Source organism: Hemicordylus capensis, chromosome 3 (assembly GCF_027244095.1).
Source record: "Hemicordylus capensis ecotype Gifberg chromosome 3, rHemCap1.1.pri, whole genome shotgun sequence".
In the NCBI taxonomy this organism is placed as follows: domain Eukaryota; kingdom Metazoa; phylum Chordata; class Lepidosauria; order Squamata; family Cordylidae; genus Hemicordylus; species Hemicordylus capensis.
Genome location: NC_069659.1, coordinates 35,233,392 through 35,248,356, shown reverse-complemented (window position 1 = coordinate 35,248,356; position 14,965 = coordinate 35,233,392). Strand labels below are relative to the sequence as shown.

The 14,965-nt window shown below is 45.4% G+C and overlaps 1 long non-coding RNA gene across 3 annotated transcripts in view; it reads right to left on the bottom strand.

The window, feature by feature from the left end:
* Window positions 1–208: 208 nt before the first annotated feature.
* The window catches only part of LOC128352258 (uncharacterized), a 40,791-nt gene continuing 26,034 nt past the window's right edge, over window positions 209–14,965 (bottom strand). For all 3 annotated transcript variants that reach the window (XR_008320291.1, XR_008320290.1, XR_008320289.1), the window contains 3 exons: window positions 9,620–9,730; window positions 5,584–5,670; window positions 209–3,057 (listed from right to left, as the gene is read on the bottom strand). This is a non-coding gene — a long non-coding RNA (uncharacterized LOC128352258). The remainder of the gene's footprint in view (window positions 3,058–5,583; window positions 5,671–9,619; window positions 9,731–14,965) is intronic.

The window sequence follows — 14,965 nt, the reverse complement described above, 5'->3', positions numbered from 1 at the left end:
TCATCAAAGGTGGGAGGAAGGACTAGGAGAATGGTTTCTTTCAAAACTAATGCCTTAACCGGAGTTCCATATGTTTCACTCTCTGGCCTGTTCCCATCAGTTCCATCTTCATATTGGTTGTTTGGAAACCTTGCCTAAACAGGAGCTGGTCCAGCTGGTGAACTGCCATTCAGCTTCTCCTCTTCCACTTACTAAATATTGGGGAAATGAAATTAAAAAGCTTAAAGGGCTGATCCATAATACACAGCTTGAAGTTTTAGTAACACTATCTGCATACTAAGAAGAGCCTTGCAAGCTCTAAAGAGGATGATCTTTGTCTTTAAAATGTATGTCTTCACTCCAGTCAGCTGCATATTAGCGATGATTGCTTTAGGAGCTCCTTAGAACTGCCAACACTTCCCTTTCATACAGATAATTCCTGGTAATTTCAGGTTAAAAGGGAGGTTGTCATTTCTAACATTTAGCTGTGACAGTCAAATTTTCCAGGGGGGGGGGAGTGGTTTTGCATATACACTGGACCAAGATAATCATGTGGGGACTGTGTGTGAAACCTTGAGTAAAATGTCTGCTTTACACGAATATGAATATGACAAATATTTATATACTGCTTTTCAACAAAAGTTCCCAAAGCGGTTTCCATAGATATAAATAAATGAATAAAATGGTTCCCCCTGTCCCCGAAGGGTTCACAATCTGAAAAAGAAACATAAGATACACACCAGCAACAGCTACTGGAGGGATGCTGTGTGCTGGGGATGGATAGGGCCAGTTGCTCTCCCACTGCTAAATAAAGAAAATCACCACTTTAAAAAGGTGCCCTTTTGCTCAGCTAGCAGGGGTTGCTATCTGAGTTCTGTTGTATTCTCAGCTAGCAAAGAATACAACCATCTCCTTGTCACTGATAATTTTTTTGGCTGTCTTAGAAGTCAGAGTAAAAGTCAGCACTTAACAAAATGGGTCCAATTAAAGTTGAACAATTAATAAAGTCTCATTTATTTCAGTGGAAGAAATGTAATCACATATTTACTCTTCCACTGAAAAAGGTCGTAGAAGAGCACCAAAAAGTGCTCCCTACAGATAATACCCTCTGAAGCTCTAATTGGATCTACACTGTCTTCTAAAAGTTTAAAGCTGGAGGGGAGCTGGTCTTCTGGTAGCAAGTATGTATTGTCCCCTTTGCTAAGCAGGGTCCACCCTAATTTGGATTTGAATGGGAGACAACATGTGTGAACACTAATATATTCTTCTTAGGGGACTGGACCGTTCTGGGAACAGCATCTGCATGCTTACATGCAGAAGGTTCCAAGTTCCCTCTCTGGCATCTCCAAGACAGGACTGAGAGAGATCCTGCCTGCAACTTTGGAGAAGCTGCTGTCAGTCTGTGTAGAAAATACAGAGCTAGATGGACCAATGGTCTGACTCTGTATAAGGCAGGTTCCTATGTTCTTATGATCCTAAAGCTTCTTCCTTTGGAAGCCCTAAACAGTTTGGGACCAGCAAACCTGAAGGACCACCTACTCCCCTATGAATGTGCCTGGTAGCTGAGATGATCAAGGGAGGCCTCTTCCATGTCCCCATGTCTAGGCATTATTTGCCTTTTTCTGAGTTAGATCATTGGTCCATCTGGCTCAGCATTGTCTACACTGACTAGCAGCAGCTTTCCAAGGTTTTAGGCAGGAGTTTTTCCCATCCTGGAGATGCTGGGGGTTGAACCTGGGATCTTCTGCATTCAAAGCAGATGCTCTTCCACTGAGCTACAGCCCCATTCCCTCTGAGGAGAATCTCTCACAACAGACAGCACTCACATGTAGCTAGCCACCCGTCTAAATGCAAACCAGGGCAGACCCTGGGCTCTTTCACACGACCATATAGAGGTGGGCTGGTGGGAAGGCATGCTCCTACTTTGTGCCCCACAGATGAACAGAGCCTCCATTGGGCTCTGCAGCTCATGCACCCACACAAACATCACAGTGGCATTCTCCATTGTTGAAATAGGGAGCTGGGGCTTCCACATATCCCACAATTCCTTGCAGGAGCAGTGGAGAGGCAGCCCTCAGTACACCAACCGCTCTCCTCTCCCTGGTCCTGCTTTCCACAAAACTCTATGATGAGCATAGCCATCAGCCGCCCTGGAACAATTTAAATCATACCGGCTGCACAAATGACCAAAACCAAAAGTAGGACAAGTATTTTCTTGTCCTTCCACACTTTAAACCTGTGTAGATGATCTGGTCTCCCAGGTTCAGAACTGCTGGGTCAGGAGGACTCCTGCTGCCCCAGACAACCAAAGATTCCTGGGTTAACCCCCTCCTACTCAGGAATCTGTGGTCGTGAGAACAACCCTCCTCTTTAGCAATGGGGACAATCCCTGCTCACAGCTGCAAGACCTGCTCACCTCCCCTGTGATGACCAAAAAGAGGGGCTTTTCTGTGGCTGTACCCCACTTATGGAAGGCCAAAGTGAGAACCACTTGATGCCTTTATATGCCACTTTGGTCCTGTTGGCTTTCCAACAGTTGTCCCAACTGTTCCAAAAGTTGGCTTTTGTAAGCTGAATCTGGTGGTGCAATTTAATTCATTCTGTTGTTTGCTTTTGCTCATCTGCCAACTGGTTTGGAAGATAAGTTAATTTATAAACATCCACTGGTTTTGTATTATGGCATGTTTTTATTCTATTTGTTTTTATGGTGTTTGTTTTATAGAATGTTGTTAAGCCGCCTTGAATGTCATTTGGCAGAAAGACAGCCTACAGCTCTTTTAAATAAACAAATGTACATAGTGCTTTAGAGCTTAAACAAAAAAGCGGGGAAAGGAACTATTCTTGTGGGAAACCATTTTTTCCAGGTAAGCAGGAGGAAGAAACTCTCAAACCATTTTCAGTCATGCTCCAAAAAACCCATGTCCTTTGGTGGCCACCAATGAAGTTTTCTTCCTGGAATTTCCAGCCTGAAGTTTTCAGGTCATTATGAGGAATCAAATATTTGCAGTGCTGATTTTTTTTATTACGCTTGCATGCGAGACGAATGCAAAACCACTTCCAGGCATCTGTAATCATGAACTGAAAGGAAAAGTGATGAAGTGTAGTGAAGCAGAAGGGACCTATTTGTCCCATAAGCCACATCAGCAATGGGAATGTTCTCAAGTCCCCTGAGAGAGAGATGGCTGATTGAATGGATCCAATTTCAAGGGCCCTTTTATCTGGAGCCTGGGGACCCCACCACATTTTTTATCAAGGTACAGTAAAAAGTAGTCCCCTAATTTCATTCATGAGGAATTAAAAACAGGTTTTCAAGTTTTAAGAAATAAAGATATTCCATATGTTAATGTTACAGCCCTCTTTGAGATGTCTGTAGATAATAGCTGATACCCAGACTGTTATTGGGTGGGTGTGTGTGGAAAAGGGTGGGTGGAGGGCGGTGGGGGGGTTATGTTACATGGCTCCTCAGTGGCGGTGGGCTGGCGGTGGTTCCCCTAGGCCCCGCTGGTGCTCCCCTCATCAGCCCAGGCCAGCAGGGGCTGATGTGGGGCAAGAGCTGGTGGGGCCCAAAGGAGCCACTGCCAGACCAACATAGTGCCATGTAAGATAACCTCCCGTCTGCCCTTTTCCAATAACCACCCCCCCCATGCTTATAAAGGAGAATGCTTACCAGATTCCCTTTTACAAGCATCCACACCGGGTCAAACCAGTTCAACCCAGTTCAACCTGGTTTGACTGCTCAGACTGGACCACCACCGGTTCAAACAAACCACCTCACGGACTGGGCAGTTTGGTTCTAGTTTGGTCTGAACTCAAATTGAACCACCCTTAGCAGTTCTGTTCACATACCTACTTAGAATCAGTTCCAATGTAACATTTTCGCCATATGGAATTACAAGCACAGGTACTCCATAACTGTGAACCGATGCTGCAGAGGACACTTTCAGCCCCTAGACTGCTGTCTGGGTCATAAAGTTCCCCCTTTCCACCAAGAACAAAGTTGGCCAATCCTACTTTAATATTATTTATACATTTTTATCTCACCATTTAATAATGATTTTCAAGAAGGCATACATTAAAGCAAAAAAACCCCACAAAGCCTCAAGTTTAAATGTCATAAAATTGCAAAGCAAAGACAAACTATATTAAAAAGTTGCAACAATACACATGCCTTAAAAGCCATGGGATAAGCAGCAATAAAAATACTAAAAGCAGACAGCCGATAAAAACCAGTTATTAAAAGACCTGGAAGGAGCTTTTTTTTCAGCTGGCACCTAAAACAAATGAAAGGAGGCACCAGGTGCATGAACTTGAGGACAATCCAGAGTTTGGGCACCTGGGGTTGCCAACCCTTGAGGATTGGCCGAAAGTCTCTAGGAATCAGCATCTATCTTCAGGTGATGATTGAAAGCAACCCTGTTGGTTGTAATGGCTTGATATTGCAAAAACAACCAAACAAACAAACACTGGGAAATAGTTGAGGGAAAAGCTTCTGTCAGAGTTGGCAACTCAAAGTAGGATCACTGTGAAGGGCAGTTCCTCTGTCACCACCTGCCCAACCTCAGATGGCAGGGGGGCCCAAGGAAGGGCTTCTCTAGATCAGGGATTCTCAACATTGTTGAGATGTTATTGGACTTCAGATGTTATTTGGACTTCAACTCCAAATGTTGAAGATGTGATTGGACTTCAGCTCCCATAATCCCCAGCCCCAGTGGCCTTTGTCTGGGGATTATGGGAGTTGAAGTCCAATAACATCTGGGGACCCAACGCTGAGAATCCCTGCTCTAGACAATCTCAGGTGGCAGCAAGTAGTTATAAGTACATAGAAAGCTGCCTTAAATTGAACCCAAGTCCCAACCATTGATCCTTCTAGCTCAATATTGTCTACACCAGGGCTGCTCAGCTTTGGCTCTCCTGCAGATGTTGGCCTACAACTCCCATAATTCCTGGCTATTGGCCACTATGGCTGTGGATTGTGGGAGTTGTAGTCCAAAAACAGCTGGGAGGGGGCAAAGTTGAGCAGGCCTGGTCTACACTGACTGGCAGCAGCTTCTCCAAGGCTTCCAGCAGGAAGAAAACTTTTTTAGCCTTACCTGGAGATGCCAGAAATTGAACCTGGGACATTGTGTATGCCCCTACCACTGAGTTATGGCCCCATCCGCTTGAGATACATGTGCTAATAAAAAGAGCCCCCTCTGAATAATCAAATGGATGCCGCAAAAGCCACCAAAGCCCCTCTGGGTAGTCTGCTTACAAAGTAAACGAGTGTCCAGTGGGAGTTTAGACAAGATCAGATGTCTCATCTTACATTAAAGTGCAAGGCAGAATAAACAAGGATTTCAGGAGCAAGAGCCCCATGGCTTATCTGTGAAGCAACCTAGTCTGGCAGGAATCTGAAGGGGTGTGATGGAGGAGAAAGAGAGAGAAAGAGAGAGGATTCTATCTCCAGCACTTTTTATTTCGCTTCAAGGCAAATTGTTTGTGAAAACGTCCCTTTTGATTTTGTTATCCAAATAATTCCAGCTTGAATTGGAACTCTACTATTAATCTGATAATGACATGGCTGAGACGCAGGCATTCCGTGCCGATTGATCTCAAATGACTTACAGGGCTTTGCTGTCCTCCATTGTCTGCATTCCACTTCAGTCAAAAGTGTTGTCAGCAATTCACACACTCGCGCATTCACCTCCCCTCCTGAAACGCAAGTATTAAGATGATTACCATGTACCTGGAAATATCCTTTAATTTTAATTTTCTTTTATTTTTAGCTTCAAAGCTTTCCCAGGAATGAACACCTGTCCTTCGCCGCATTACAAGAAATTGTCAGGTACCTCCGATTCTTTGTTGTGTCAAGTCCACTAAAAAGGGACACTTGGGAGCATGAGTTGCATTTTCACTCACGATCAAAGCAAAGGGGCTGCCTGAAAACTTGGATCTGGTTGTGTCAGTCCTTTGATATCAAGCTTATCCTACCCAAAACACTGTTCCTTTGATCCAAAGCCTGCTGACACCACATATTCTCCATGTCCAGATATCCAAATACCCAACTGAGATTCAACTGTACAGATAGAAATTGTTCTATTCTATCTAGTAGTCCTTTATGTTTTGTTGATTAGAAGTTTGTCCCAGTGGGGATCCTGTAGAGAGTGGGGCTGGGGGAGAGAGTCAGAAAGATTACTTTGTATTTATGAGGGGAGCAGCTATAAAACAGAAACATATCAAACCAGTACTATACAACAGAAATGTGACTGGTCGGTATGTGAGAAGGCAAGGTATGCCTCCTCTATCTCTCTTCTCACATAAAGGTCTCCACATGTACTGAACATGGAGACAGGAAGCAAACTTACTGTGCAAACTTACCCCACCCTGATGCCACTGGCCACATCTCCACAACTGCACAATTGTTGTTCTTGAAAAAGAGATCACACCTACATACACCACACTAGTGGGAACTCTGGTGGGGTATGTCCAGTGAGCACCTTGGCATCAGGATTGATGCAGATGTGATCCTGCTTCCTTTCCCCACATTCAACGAACAATTCATCCTCAATTCATCAATTCAAGCTCCCCTGTTCAGAGATTACGTTGTTCCTGCATTCAGATGTCTGAATGTACACCCGTACTTGTTTTTGTATGAATGTTTATTTTAAAAGAACCTGGGTACAGGCTCCCTGGAATGCAGGATACAGATTGGAAGTGTACTGCTATGCCTCCATGCAACATATCATGGGAATTACTGCACTTGCATCAAGGTCTGTGCCTGTGTACATTGTACAGACTGTATGAGTGCTGAGTGCTGAACATGCCATGTGAACAGGGCTAGGGAGTATGTTAGAACAGAGCTTTGGTCATGGGACACAGGCTCCGGAACTCTATTCCCTGGGAGGCTCATTTGGATCCCCTTCTGCTCACGTTTCGGCATCTGGTAAAGACTGTTTTGCTCCAACATGCCTTTGGCATAAAGAACAATTGAAACTGTCTTTCCTTCCATTTGAGTTGACTTTGTGCACTGTTCCATTTTTATTTAACTTTTCTTTAGTGTTTTGTTTTAAATTCTGGTTATTAGCCACTTGGGGTCGGGAGGGGTGGGGGCTAGATCCCAAAGGTGGGATATAATTTTTTAAATTAATTAATTAGCCAATCCACGGGTTTTCAACACTGTGCAGTATTCCCAGTAATGGGAATTCCCAGATGTTGATTCTGACTCCCATATTCCCTAGCCAAAGGCCCTTTGTAGCTGGGGATGCTGGGAGTTGTAGTCAACAACATCTGAGAATCCATGTTACAGGGAACACTACCTGAGTCCCCAGGTTGTTGGACTACATCTGGGGGTTGGGGGTGGGGCCAGAGCCCAGGGGTAGACCTTTGCATATGCCTAGTGGTAGACCTTTGCAGAGACCAGTGGTAGACCAGTGGAAGACCTTTGCATGCAAAAGGTCCCTGATTCAAGTAGGACAGGGAAAGACTCCTGCCTGGAAGAAGAAGCCACTGCCAGTCAGTGTAGACAATACTGAGCTAGATGGACCAATGGTCTGACTCAGTATATGGCAGCTTCCTATGTTCCTGTGTACAACTCCCATCATTCCCAGCCACAGTGGCCTTGTGGCTGAAGATGCTGGGCATTGTAATCATCTGGGAACCCAAGTTTGAGAACTCTTGGACTAGTCCTTATTTCACCAGTGAGAGTTGAGCTACATTCCACAGGCTCAGGTGCTGTATATTGTTGGACTATTCCACTTCATATGGTGGTGGCGATTCAGGAAATCAAATGTTTGACTGTTCACCCATAAAATAAATCTACTTCCAAAATGGAGAAAGCACATCAGGGAGAAGCTTCCCTTCAGAGCCTTCCCACTAACATGCTAGCTTTGTATGTGTAGCAAGTGCATTTGTACGGGGGAGCATCCAGACATTCATCCTAGCATGCAATCTGAAGTGATCCCGGTTAGAAAAATAATGCCAATATGCAGGCTGCGGGGGTGGGGGGGGGATTGATGTTCTGCCAGAGGGGTATTATGATTCTGCTATAAAAAGATCAGGAAGACTTTCTTTCTGTCGCAGTGAGGTGACCAACAGTTCCTTTTTCATCTGACTCATCCTGGCCATTGCAATGATAAAAATGCAACAGACTCATTGACATTCCCCCCACTGAGCCAGCTGACTGGGAAATGCACTTGCTCTTTAACCACACGGTTTTGGCACACATTGTGCTGCAGTTGATCGCTGTGACTCTGCAAGCTAGAGAGGAGGGAGGAATATTACTGCAGTTGTGGCAAAGCAGCAGGCTGTAATGCGTACAAGCTGGCTTATTCTGCTCATCGTTTCCAATCCTGGCTTAGTGGGTAGGCTGCATGAGGGGTTTAATGCAAGTCAACTGCAGGCCTTCACTATAAAGGGACCAGCTGCGTTGGCCCACCCAGATGCTTATTGGCTTCTAATCGATAAAGCTTGAGCCAAAATTAATTCAAGAAAGAGGGAAATCACCCTGGACACAATCCACTGGTCTTGAACACTTTAAGGTAGAGCTGCACAACTTTGTCCATTCGGCGGTTCTTGGACTGCAGCTCCCATCATGCCCAGCCACAGTGGCCAGTAGTCAGAGATGATGGGGACTGTAGTCCAACAACTGCTAGAGGACCAGTTGTGCAGTCCTGCTTTGAGGCAACAATTCTATGTGCACTTCATCATCACCATCATCATCATCATCTTCATCAATGACTTTTTTGTTGGCTGCCCCATAACAATAGTTCTCTGAGTGGCTCACAAAATAAAACAATAAAACGTACAGTTACACACACATTAAAACAAACAAACAAAATAAAACTTACTTAGGTGTATATCCCATTGAGCTCAATGGGACTTCATAATTGTTATTATTTAGCATATGTATACACTGCTTTTCGTATATGTATACAAAACAGGTCTTGGAAGGAATGAGAAAATTAATCCTTGTCTCACAGAGTCGCACAAAAGAAACACAAGGGAGACACCAGTAACCACCACCAGAAGAGAGATTATGCTGGCTTGATCACAGAGACCCTTGCTCTCCTCCTGCTGCTAAATCTCCTCTGCTAAGTGTGTGTGTGTGTGTGTGTGTGTGTGTGTGCCAGCACTTTCAAAGGTACCTCTTTGCCCAGTTAGCAGAGATTCTGAGTAGACATGCACAGGATCTGGGTACAAGTTCCACTGATAATAAGCATTAATTCTTAGCTCTCTTCAGATTAAATCAGTAGGACTTAAGTACTTTATACTAAAATACCCAAATTGCCTATTATTTTTACAGGACATTTTTCACACGGGGGCTTTTAAAGCCCTTTAACTTGCATCTCCTCCGGAATGGAGGGGGTGCGTTCACATATCAGTCAGATATACCTGAAGTCCCTGTGAATTGTGTGAGTTCACACACAATTCGTGTTTTTCACTGCACGTTAGAGTGCAGTCCACTTTATATCTGGGGGTTTTAAAAATCCACTATTTGCATTTGTTTGGGGGGGGGGGACTTCAGGTTTGCAGTAAAGCCTCCCAGAAAATTCGCTGTAAAGCTTGCTGTGTGTAAAAGTCCCAGCAAAACTAACAAAGTAAAAAAAGCTGTCTCTCGTGCATGGACCATTCTGTCTTCTAGGCTACAGATCCATTTGCTTACTATTGCTCGATCCTCTGTCCAATTGCATTTTTAGAATCTACACATTATAATTGTCCTAGCAGCCACTATTCATGCAGCTTGTACAGATCTTCCTTCATCACCTTCCAGCCTCTGCAGATAGAGAAAAATGAAGTTGAGCGCCATATTTCATCACCTTTTTTCTAATCCTGCAACTATGGCATCAACATGCAGGTGTAGCCAGAAAAGGGGCGGGGGGCAGGTTCAGTGTGATGGATAAAGTCACTTTCTCTACCCCATTATTAAGGCACATTGTACATAGGAAGCTCCCTTATACTGGGTCAGAGCATTGGTGCATCAAGTTTAATAGTTTAATGGCTCTCCGGGGTTTTGGAAAGGGATCTTTCCAGACCCTACCTAGAGATGCCAAAGATTGAAGCTGGGATTTTTCATATGCAAAGCAAGTGAAAGTAGCTGAGCTAGGATCCCATACCAGATTACGGTGAGCCGCTGCCAATCTGGTATGGTCCTATACCAGATTACAGTGAGCCGTTGCCAGTCTGTGTAGACAATACTGAGCAAGAGGGGCCTTTGATCTGACTCAGTATATGGCAGCTTCCTATGTTCTATGTTCCTATGAGCTATGGTCTCCTCACCTTGTGCCTTCAGCAGGATGCCAAGAAAACATTTAAGAAACTCACAACATTTTAAATATTTTATCATTCATCACTACTTCAGTTGTCTTGGCCACTGAGAATGCTCCAAATTATCTTATAACCCCCCCCAACACCCCCCCCCCACATTTGTTTATTGATTGCATAAAACACAAGGAGAGAGGTCAGCACAGGTAGATTTTAAGGAATATACATCCTATTGGTTCTGCCAGCGAGCCTGTCAACGCCCTGGTTCAGACATGGAATAATAAATTAACTAGGGCGCTAGGCATGATTGCTCCTAAGCGCACCTCCTGGCCCTAAACTAAATTAAACTAACCCCTTAGTATATAGAAGAACTATGGGGGCTGAAGCAGTAAGGCAGGCAGTTAGAGTGAAGGTGGAGAAAGACTCTACTTGAATCGCTTCAGGGCTTTATAGGTAATAACTAGCACTTTATATTTTGCCCAGAACTTATCAGCAGCTATGCTATACTATACTATACTATACTATACTATACTATACTATACTATACTATACTATACTATATACGATATCTTTTAGTATAAGAGTGATATGGTCTCTTCGAGATGAATCGCAGACCAACCTGACTTCCACATTCTGTACCAACTGCAGTTTCCGGACTATGCACAAAGGCAGCCCCATATAGAGTGCATTGCAGTAGTCAAGTCTGCATAGTAGTCAAGGTTACCAGCATATGTACCACTGTTCTGAAGTCGTTCATCTCAAGAAACAGATGCAGATGGCGTATCAGCCAAAGCTGACAGAAAGCATCTCTGGCCACTGCCTCAACCTGAGACATCAGGGATAGCTGTGGATCCAGAAGCACTCCCAGACTGCATACCTGTTCTTTCTGGGAAGTGTGATCCCATCCAGAACTGGCAGATCAAAGTCATCTCTCGAGTTCTGACCCCACACAATAAGTACATCCATCTTATCTGGATTCAGTCTCTATTTATTATCCCTCATCCAGCCCATCACCGACTCCAGGCATATTTAGGGAGGATATGCCTTCTCCTGATGATGTTGACATCGAGAAATAGATTTGAGTGTCATCAGCATACTGATAACACCCTGAACCAAATCTCTGGATGATCTCTCCCAGTGGTTTCATGTAAGTGTTACAAAGCATTGGAGACAATATGGAGCCCGGAGGGACACCATACAGAAGCTCACATCTCAAAGATCAACAGTCTTGAAATGACACCATCTGGAATCTGCCCAAAAGGTAGGAGCATAACCACTGCAAAGCAGTGCCTCCCACCCCCGATATGCTCAGATGTTCCAGAAGGATCCAAAAGGACCATCAGAGTCACACTTCCTCTGTCATTTCCTAATTCCTCTGTCATTTCCTAGTCCATCAGGCTGACCAAGGCCGGTAACATCCAGGCTTGACTACTGCAATGTGCTCTAAGTGTACATAGTTGAGAAACTACAACTGGTGCAGAATTTGGCAGCCAGGGTTGGTCTCTAGGGGCCACCCGTAGAGACCACATTCCTCCTTTTTTAAAAGAACTGCACTGGTTGCCAATTGGTTTCTGGGCAAAATACAAAATGCTGGTGTACAGTCCTATAAAGCCCTGAATGGCTTGGGCCCAGGGTTTTGTTAGAAACCACCTTGAGTGGTCTTCCGAGCCTGACGACAAGGGGGCCCAATTGTCAGTAGGGAACTCAGTAGGTGAGGATTGGGGGCCTGCAGAGGCCCCAGAACCCCCCCCCCCAACAGAGCAAACCCCAGAAGAAGACCTCTTTCAAGGACTTCCCAGGACCCGCCCCCCAGTTACCTCTGAGGGAGAGGACACCAAGGAGCCACCTCGGTGTCCTCCCAGCTTAGGCCCAGGATACTTAAGAGAACGTTTACTTCACTATGGTTCTCTTATATTTGGCACAGTAGGGAAGCAACCTGCCTAGAGAGCAGGAGGCTAATGGTTCAAATCCCCGCTGCTGTGTTTCCCAGAATATGGGAAACTCCTATATCGGGCAGCAGCGATATAGGAAGGTGCTGAAAGGCATCATCTCATATTGCACGGGAGAAGGCAATGGTAAACTTCTCCTGTATTCTACAAAAAAACCCCACATGGCTCCGTGGTTTCCAGACACTGACTCCAAAATGGCCGCCGCCACGCACTACAGAGGCCCGAATGGGCCGAAAATGATCAATTTCCCAGGCTGCAGCTGTGACCTTCAGGGACCAGCGGTGGGAGGGGAACCCTTGCAGACCACACACATACACACACACTCATAGCATACAGAAAGCCCTCCAAAGGGGCTAAAGGTACTTTAAATTTATTTTTTAACATTCTTTTTTAAAAAAATTGTGAACGTGTCCGGAGGTTCAGTTCTGGTCCGGATGGAACCGAGGGGGAGGAGTTGGTTTGATCCCGAACCCCCGAACCTCTGGACTGCCGGGCTGCTGGACCAGTCCGCACATCCCTACCATGTAGGGATGGGCCTTCTCTGTTGCTGCTGCCTCAAGACTCTAGAATGTACTCCCTGCTGAGATAAGAGCCTCTCCATCTCTGACAACTTTCCTTCCAGTATTTAGGTCACTTCCTTTCCTGGTCCTCTTGCTGGCAACAACTTCTCAAATATGTCTGAACCTGGTGGGTTCTCAGTCCAGCTGGAGCCCAGGACTCCTGCATTCCTGCTACTGCCTGACCTGGATGATCTTACTCTGCTCCTGAGACTCTGCCCACGTGACCACTGAATTAGGACTCTTGCCTATGACACCTCGCTGTACCTTCTGCTCCTGGAGAGAGGGGGGATCAGCAGTCCATGGGGCCTGGCGTCAATCACTCTGCTATTGGAAAGCTGTGCTGTAATTCAGCTGACTGCCACATGGGGCAGTGGTATGCAGATTCTCAGATTTCCAGCCTGAACAAGGTAGTTCCTGACAGGTGGGTTTTCCAATGGGAGTGGTCCCTTGGGCCTGTGACCTACCTGGCTATAGGGATGTGCATGGAACCTGTTCGGAGGCCCTTTATGGACCTCCGAAGTGGTTCGAATGGTGGGTGGTTCTGCTGGTTCAAAGGTGGGGGGGTGCTACTTTAAGGGCAGGGGAGGGTGCACTTACCCCTCCAGCTGCTTTTCCCCCATCAGCACTCCATTTTTGGCAAAGTGTATGGGGGGGCAGTGTACCTCCCTGCCGCCCCATTGCCCCTGTTTACCAGAACTAACTGGAAGTATCAAACTCACCTGTGCGCATCGAGCATATGCGTGCATCAGGTGTGAGGCACACACACGCTGGCGTATCAGGTACTTCCAGTTAGTTCCGGTAAACAGGGGCAACAGGGTGGCAGGGAGGCATGCTGCCACCCCATTAACTTTGCCAAAAACAGAGCCCTGGTGGGGGGAAAGCAGCAGGAGGGGTAAGAGCAACCTCCCCCACCCTTAAAGCAGCATACACACACACACACACACGCCTTCGAGCCTCCTCTGCCCAGTTCCGTGCACATCCCTAGCTGGCCAAGCCCCTGATCAGGGCCGGATTAAGCTAGTGCAGGGCCTGTAGCATATGTTATAAAGTGGCCCTAATTTTTTTTAAAAAAATGCACATAAATATTAAAACATAAATTATTTACTTGCATAGTAAAGTAATTCAATTTTTTCATTTGCTATATTTTGGAGTATGGGAGACCAAGCCACAAACTCATTTACGTACTACAACATTTACATACTGTTTTCCAATCAAAATTCTCAAAGTGGTTTACATAGAAAAATAAAGAGTGGAGAGATGATTCTCTGTCTCCAAAGGGCTCACTCTCTAAAAAGAAAAATGTGGTTGGCACCAGCAACAGCCACTGGACAGATGCTGTGCTGGGCCTTCTCTTAAAAGGCACATTTAGCAGAAAAGGGATATTTTATCTAACATGGACCAAATAAAACAGGTAAAGTTTTAACTTTAATTTAATTCCCAGAGTTTTTTTTAATATAGGAATGAAAATAAACATGCCAAGGAAAAGTGAAGGGCAAGATTGGAAAAAGGCACAAACCATATAGTCTGTTAGTCCTGCTATTATTTAAATCTACAATCTAGCATTTAGAAATGGTACAGCTGGAAACCTATAATGCACCTGAACCCTGGAAGTGCCACATACCATACAGGACTCAGGAGGCCAGAAGTTTCTCCCTGCCTCGGCCACCCCCCAAGAAAGTCTACTGTTTACAGGAATCTTTCAGCCATGCCCAAGGGAAATACATTAAATACAGTGCTTCAAATGCAGAACAGGGCATTTGCTTTGCAAATGGGTTGGGCCATTACAGTCAGGACAGGGAAGGGACGCACTACAGCTGAGCTAAGCCTGCTAATCGGAGGCAAGTGAAGTGAGAGCAGGCGCTAACTGCAGCTGTGGCAGAGGCAGGAGTCAACAGAGCCCACTTCTCAGCATGCTCTTCCCCATGCACCAAGTAGAGAGAGCAGAGGGGGCAGCTGGAAGCCAGGCGTGTGGGGCCCTCAAAAACGCGGGGCCCGTAGCAAATGCTACATTTGCGACTACGTTAATCCGCCATAGCCCCTGATGCCATTCTGAGAGCATAGACTTTCAATGTATCAAAGCTATTCTGAAAATCTGCCTTATAGTCCTGGTCCCACAGAAAATTGTGAATACATATGTGTTTCTAGCCTAGTTGGCTACAAAACTGATTTGAGCAGACATGTTCATTCTGTATCAATAATTCTGTAGCCACCATTCTCCTTGCTGGTGAACACACAAAT